Source organism: Syngnathus scovelli, chromosome 10 (genome assembly GCF_024217435.2).
Source record: "Syngnathus scovelli strain Florida chromosome 10, RoL_Ssco_1.2, whole genome shotgun sequence".
In the NCBI taxonomy this organism is placed as follows: domain Eukaryota; kingdom Metazoa; phylum Chordata; class Actinopteri; order Syngnathiformes; family Syngnathidae; genus Syngnathus; species Syngnathus scovelli.
In genome coordinates this window covers 17,085,001-17,092,500 of record NC_090856.1, presented here as the reverse complement: position 1 = coordinate 17,092,500, position 7,500 = coordinate 17,085,001, and the positions used below count along the sequence as shown (strand labels likewise).

At 64.8% G+C, this 7,500-nt stretch overlaps 1 pseudogene; it reads right to left on the bottom strand.

The window, feature by feature from the left end:
- Positions 1 to 4,437: 4,437 nt before the first annotated feature.
- On the bottom strand, positions 4,438 to 4,556 carry LOC125976360 (5S ribosomal RNA; annotated as a pseudogene).
- Positions 4,557 to 7,500: the final 2,944 nt, after the last annotated feature.

Sequence of the window (7,500 nt, the reverse complement as noted above, 5' to 3'; positions counted from 1 at the left end):
TAAGCACCGCGGAGGTGGTCGCGGCGCCTCATTCGACTTCCAGCGGCTGGCGAGCTCGCGCACCCGCCCGGCACATCCGGGAGGCCGTGCGCACGAGCCAAGTGGCCGAAAATAGCCCCCGCCGAGCGGATCGGCTGTTTATAAGCACCGCGGAGGTGGTCGGGCGCCTCATTCGACTTCCAGCGGCCGGCGAGCTCGCGCACCCGCCCGGCACATCCGGGAGGCCGTGCGCACGAGCCAAGTGGCCGAAAATAGCCCCCGCCGAGCGGATCGGCTGTTTATAAGCACCGCGGAGGTGGTCGCGGCGCCTCATTCGACTTCCAGCGGCCGGCGAGCTCGCGCACCCGCCCGGCACATCCGGGAGGCCGTGCGCACGAGCCAAGTGGCCGAAAATAGCCCCCGCCGAGCGGATCGGTTGTTTATAAGCACCGCGGAGGTGGTCGCGGCGCCTCATTCGACTTCCAGTGGCCGGCGAGCTCGCGCACCCGCCCGGCACATCCGAGAGGCCGTGCGCACGAGCCAAGTGGCCGAAAATAGCCCCCGCCGAGCGGATCGGCTGTTTATAAGCACCGCGGAGGTGGTCGCGGCGCCTCATTCGACTTCCAACGGCCGGCGAGCTCGCGCACCCGCCCGGCACATCCGGGAGGCCGTGCGCACGAGCCAAGTGGCCGAAAATAGCCCCCGCCGAGCGGATCGGCTGTTTATAAGCACCGCGGAGGTGGTTGCGGCGCCTCATTCGACTTCCAGCGGCCGGCGAGCTCGCGCACCCGCCCGGCACATCCGGGAGGCCGTGCGCACGAGCCAAGTGTCCGAAAATAGCCCCCGCCGAGCGGATCGGCTGTTTATAAGCACCGCGGAGGTGGTCGCGGCGCCTCATTCGACTTCCAGCGGCCGGCGAGCTCGCGCACCCGCCCGGCACATCCGGGAGGCCGTGCGCACGAGCCAAGTGGCCGAAAATAGCCCCCGCCGAGCGGATCGGCTGTTTATAAGCACCGCGGAGGAGGTCGCGGCGCCTCATTCGACTTCCAGCGGCCGGCGAGCCCGCGCACCCGCCCGGCACATCCGGGAGGCCGTGCGCACGAGCCAAGTGGCCGAAAATAGCCCCCGCCGAGCAGATCGGCTGTTTATAAGCACCGCGGAGGTGGTCGCGGCGCCTCATTCGACTTCCAGCGGCCGGCGAGCTCGCGCACCCGCCCGGCACATCCGGGAGGCCGTGCGCACGAGCCAAGTGGCCGAAAATAGCCCCCGCCGAGCGGATCGGCTGTTTATAAGCACCGCGGAGGTGGTCGCGGCGCCTCATTCGACTTCCAGCGGCCGGCGAGCCCGCGCACCCGCCCGGCACATCCGGGAGGCCGTGCGCACGAGCCAAGTGGCCGAAAATAGCCCCCGCCGAGCGGATCGGCTGTTTATAAGCACCGCGGAGGTGGCCGCGGCGCCTCATTCGACTTCCAGCGGCCGGCGAGCTCGCGCACCCGCCCGGCACATCCGGGAGGCCGTGCGCACGAGCCAAGTGGCCGAAAATAGCCCTCGCCGAGCGGATCGGCTGTTTATAAGCACCGCGGAGGTGGTCGCGGCGCCTCATTCGACTTCCAGCGGCCGGCGAGCTCGCGCACCCGCCCGGCACATCCGGGAGGCCGTGCGCACGAGCCAAGTGGCCGAAAATAGCCCCCGCCGAGCGGATCGGCTGTTTATAAGCACCGCGGAGGTGGTCGCGGCGCCTCATTCGACTTCCAGCGGCCGGCGAGCTCGCGCACCCGCCCGGCACATCCGGGAGGCCGTGCGCACGAGCCAAGTGGCCGAAAATAGCCCCCGCCGAGCGGATCGGCTGTTTATAAGCACCGCGGAGGTGGTCGGGCGCCTCATTCGACTTCCAGCGGCCGGCGAGCTCGCGCACCCGCCCGGCACATCCGGGAGGCCGTGCGCACGAGCCAAGTGGCCGAAAATAGCCCCCGCCGAGCGGATCGGCTGTTTATAAGCACCGCGGAGGTGGTCGCGGCGCCTCATTCGACTTCCAGCGGCCGGCGAGCTCGCGCACCCGCCCGGCACATCCGGGAGGCCGTGCGCACGAGCCAAGTGGCCGAAAATAGCCCCCGCCGAGCGGATCGGTTGTTTATAAGCACCGCGGAGGTGGTCGCGGCGCCTCATTCGACTTCCAGTGGCCGGCGAGCTCGCGCACCCGCCCGGCACATCCGAGAGGCCGTGCGCACGAGCCAAGTGGCCGAAAATAGCCCCCGCCGAGCGGATCGGCTGTTTATAAGCACCGCGGAGGTGGTCGCGGCGCCTCATTCGACTTCCAACGGCCGGCGAGCTCGCGCACCCGCCCGGCACATCCGGGAGGCCGTGCGCACGAGCCAAGTGGCCGAAAATAGCCCCCGCCGAGCGGATCGGCTGTTTATAAGCACCGCGGAGGTGGTTGCGGCGCCTCATTCGACTTCCAGCGGCCGGCGAGCTCGCGCACCCGCCCGGCACATCCGGGAGGCCGTGCGCACGAGCCAAGTGGCCGAAAATAGCCCCCGCCGAGCGGATCGGCTGTTTATAAGCACCGCGGAGGTGGTCGCGGCGCCTCATTCGACTTCCAGCGGCCGGCGAGCTCGCGCACCCGCCCGGCACATCCGGGAGGCCGTGCGCACGAGCCAAGTGGCCGAAAATAGCCCCCGCCGAGCGGATCGGCTGTTTATAAGCACCGCGGAGGTGGTCGCGGCGCCTCATTCGACTTCCAGCGGCCGGCGAGCTCGCGCACCCGCCCGGCACATCCGGGAGGCCGTGCGCACGAGCCAAGTGGCCGAAAATAGCCCCCGCCGAGCGGATCGGCTGTTTATAAGCACCGCGGAGGTGGTCGCGGCGCCTCATTCGACTTCCAGCGGCCGGCGAGCTCGCGCACCCGCCCGGCACATCCGGGAGGCCGTGCGCACGAGCCAAGTGGCCGAAAATAGCCCCCGCCGAGCGGATCGGCTGTTTATAAGCACCGCGGAGGTGGTCGCGGCGCCCCATTCGACTTCCAGCGGCCGGCGAGCTCGCGCACCCGCCCGGCACATCCGGGAGGCCGTGCGCACGAGCCAAGTGGCCGAAAATAGCCCCCGCCGAGCGGATCGGCTGTTTATAAGCACCGCGGAGGTGGTCGCGGCGCCTCATTCGACTTCCAGCGGCCGGCGAGCTCGCGCACCCGCCCGGCACATCCGGGAGGCCGTGCGCACGAGCCAAGTGGCCGAAAATAGCCCCCGCCGAGCGGATCGGCTGTTTATAAGCACCGCGGAGGTGGTCGCGGCGCCTCATTCGACTTCCAGCGGCCGGCGAGCTCGCGCACCCGCCCGGCACATCCGGGAGGCCGTGCGCACGAGCCAAGTGGCCGAAAATAGCCCCCGCCGAGCGGATCGGCTGTTTATAAGCACCGCGGAGGTGGTCGCGGCGCCTCATTCGACTTCCAGCGGCCGGCGAGCTCGCGCACCCGCCCGGCACATCCGGGAGGCCGTGCGCACGAGCCAAGTGGCCGAAAATAGCCCCCGCCGAGCGGATCGGCTGTTTATAAGCACCGCGGAGGTGGTCGCGGCGCCTCATTCGACTTCCAGCGGCCGGCGAGCTCGCGCACCCGCCCGGCACATCCGGGAGGCCGTGCGCACGAGCCAAGTGGCCGAAAATAGCCCCCGCCGAGCGGATCGGCTGTTTATAAGCACCGCGGAGGTGGTCGCGGCGCCTCATTCGACTTCCAGCGGGCCGCGCACTCGCGCACGCCGCCCGGTTCAAATTTTCTAAATGCAACGCACAATGAGATGCATGAGAAACGGCCTTGGTTACCATCACATTTGAAGCGATGAATACGAAGTTAAATTTTATGACTCGGTGTATAAGTCGAGGTCGATTTTTTTCGGTCGATTTTGGATCGAAAAAGGTCGACCAATACACCGGCAAATACGGTATATATACTTATTATAAATGTAGTATTTATTTATATTGATTTATTGTTTATTTATATATATAAAGGCAGGTCCGCAAAAATATTTCTGACGCGTAGCCGGTCCGTGGCGCAAGAAAGGTTGGGGACCACTAGTCTAAAAGAATCTGGCCGTAACTGGAATAGGGTTCTACGCGAATGCCCAACGGAAAAGTGAAGTGCACAAAACCTGCATTTGGCTGTATCAAAATAAATGTCATGAAAAAGGTAAAAACACTACATGGAAGCGCAATGTGTTGTGCTGGGTTCTTTTACAAGTAAAGACTGCTGCTTTGAGTTCACAGGGAGCCATGCTCTTTATTCACTGTACATAGAGGTTTTGAACTCGTGTTGTAGTTTCAGTGTCGGAGTTCAAACTAGGCTTGCAGTTTCCGAATGCCATTCGTGATGGGTGTTGTAAAAAGGTCTTGGCTTAAACGATTGAAGTGCACATAAGAAAAAAAAAAAAAAAAAAAAAAGAGCTTGAAGTGCACATAAGAAAAAGAAAAAGCTTACAGCACCTGGTATTCCCATTCAGTCTCCCATCCAAGTACTAACCAGGCCCGACCCTGCTTAGCTTCCGAGATAAGACGAGATCAGGCGTTCTCAGGGTAGTATGGCCGTAAGCCGTGAGGTGACCCAACATTTTGCATTTTATAGACACAATCGCCCCTGAAACTAGCGAGCAAGCCAATGAAGCCTTCAAAACTGCTTCGGCACATGGAGACCAAGCATCCTGCATTAAAAGACAAACCTTAACCACTTCGGGTTTCATTGTCTCCGATTACGCCTGGATGGGACCGGCTCGTTTCTGAGAAACAAGCTCGGTGCTCCCAATAATTCAACGTAATGGTGACTTTTATTTTTATGTGGTTTATATTTGTTTTTATGCCAGTCGTATCATTTTATTTAATCGTATTTACCGTATTTGCCGGTGTACAGGTCGACTCGGTGTATAAGTCGACCCCCTAAAATTCGACGGAAATTTACGATTTTATGATATATCCTTTGTATAAGTCGAGCTCAATTGTTGCATTATATTAAACTTCAAAATTCAATAAGCGAAATTTATTGACGAAATGTGTTCAAATTCTGGGAGGCCGTGCGCATGCTGCTGTTTATAAGCACCGCGGAGGAGATCGCGGCCGGCGAGCTCGCGCACGCCGCCCGGCACCAACGGGAGGCCGGAAATAGCTCCAAGCCGAGCGGATCGGCACTTTATAAGCACCGCGGAGGAGATCGCGGCGCCTCATTGGACTTCCAGCCGCCGGCGAGCTCGCGCACCCGCCCGGCACATCCGGGAGGCCGTGCGCACGAGCCAAGTGGCCGAAAATAGCCCCCGCCGAGCGGATCGGCTGTTTATAAGCACCGCGGAGGTGGTCGCGGCGCCTCATTCGACTTCCAGCGGCCGGCGAGCTCGCGCACCCGCCCGGCACATCCGGGAGGCCGTGCGCACGAGCCAAGTGGCCGAAAATAGCCCCCGCCGAGCGGATCGGCTGTTTATAAGCACCGCGGAGGTGGTCGCGGCGCCTCATTCGACTTCCAGCGGCCGGCGAGCTCGCGCACCCGCCCGGCACATCCGGGAGGCCGTGCGCACGAGCCAAGTGGCCGAAAATAGCCCCCGCCGAGCGGATCGGCTGTTTATAAGCACCGCGGAGGTGGTCGCGGCGCCTCATTCGACTTCCAGCGGCCGGCGAGCTCGCGCACCCGCCCGGCACATCCGGGAGGCCGTGCGCACGAGCCAAGTGGCCGAAAATAGCCCCCGCCGAGCGGATCGGCTGTTTATAAGCACCGCGGAGGTGGTCGGGCGCCTCATTCGACTTCCAGCGGCCGGCGAGCTCGCGCACCCGCCCGGCACATCCGGGAGGCCGTGCGCACGAGCCAAGTGGCCGAAAATAGCCCCCGCCGAGCGGATCGGCTGTTTATAAGCACCGCGGAGGTGGTCGCGGCGCCTCATTCGACTTCCAGCGGCCGGCGAGCTCGCGCACCCGCCCGGCACATCCGGGAGGCCGTGCGCACGAGCCAAGTGGCCGAAAATAGCCCCCGCCGAGCGGATCGGTTGTTTATAAGCACCGCGGAGGTGGTCGCGGCGCCTCATTCGACTTCCAGTGGCCGGCGAGCTCGCGCACCCGCCCGGCACATCCGAGAGGCCGTGCGCACGAGCCAAGTGGCCGAAAATAGCCCCCGCCGAGCGGATCGGCTGTTTATAAGCACCGCGGAGGTGGTCGCGGCGCCTCATTCGACTTCCAACGGCCGGCGAGCTCGCGCACCCGCCCGGCACATCCGGGAGGCCGTGCGCACGAGCCAAGTGGCCGAAAATAGCCCCCGCCGAGCGGATCGGCTGTTTATAAGCACCGCGGAGGTGGTTGCGGCGCCTCATTCGACTTCCAGCGGCCGGCAAGCTCGCGCACCCGCCCGGCACATCCGGGAGGCCGTGCGCACGAGCCAAGTGTCCGAAAATAGCCCCCGCCGAGCGGATCGGCTGTTTATAAGCACCGCGGAGGTGGTCGCGGCGCCTCATTCGACTTCCAGCGGCCGGCGAGCTCGCGCACCCGCCCGGCACATCCGGGAGGCCGTGCGCACGAGCCAAGTGGCCGAAAATAGCCCCCGCCGAGCGGATCGGCTGTTTATAAGCACCGCGGAGGTGGTCGCGGCGCCTCATTCGACTTCCAGCGGCCGGCGAGCCCGCGCACCCGCCCGGCACATCCGGGAGGCCGTGCGCACGAGCCAAGTGGCCGAAAATAGCCCCCGCCGAGCAGATCGGCTGTTTATAAGCACCGCGGAGGTGGTCGCGGCGCCTCATTCGACTTCCAGCGGCCGGCGAGCTCGCGCACCCGCCCGGCACATCCGGGAGGCCGTGCGCACGAGCCAAGTGGCCGAAAATAGCCCCCGCCGAGCGGATCGGCTGTTTATAAGCACCGCGGAGGTGGTCGCGGCGCCTCATTCGACTTCCAGCGGCCGGCGAGCCCGCGCACCCGCCCGGCACATCCGGGAGGCCGTGCGCACGAGCCAAGTGGCCGAAAATAGCCCCCGCCGAGCGGATCGGCTGTTTATAAGCACCGCGGAGGTGGCCGCGGCGCCTCATTCGACTTCCAGCGGCCGGCGAGCTCGCGCACCCGCCCGGCACATCCGGGAGGCCGTGCGCACGAGCCAAGTGGCCGAAAATAGCCCTCGCCGAGCGGATCGGCTGTTTATAAGCACCGCGGAGGTGGTCGCGGCGCCTCATTCGACTTCCAGCGGCCGGCGAGCTCGCGCACCCGCCCGGCACATCCGGGAGGCCGTGCGCACGAGTCAAGTGGACGAAAATAGCCCCCGCCGAGCGGATCGGCTGTTTATAAGCACCGCGGAGGTGGTCGCGGCGCCTCATTCGACTTCCAGCGGCCGGCGAGCTCGCGCACCCGCCCGGCACATCCGGGAGGCCGTGCGCACGAGCCAAGTGGCCGAAAATAGCCCCCGCCGAGCGGATCGGCTGTTTATAAGCACCGCGGAGGTGGTCGCGGCGCCTCATTCGACTTCCGGCGGGCGGCGAGCTCGCGCACCCGCCCGGCACATCCGGGAGGCCGTGCGCACGA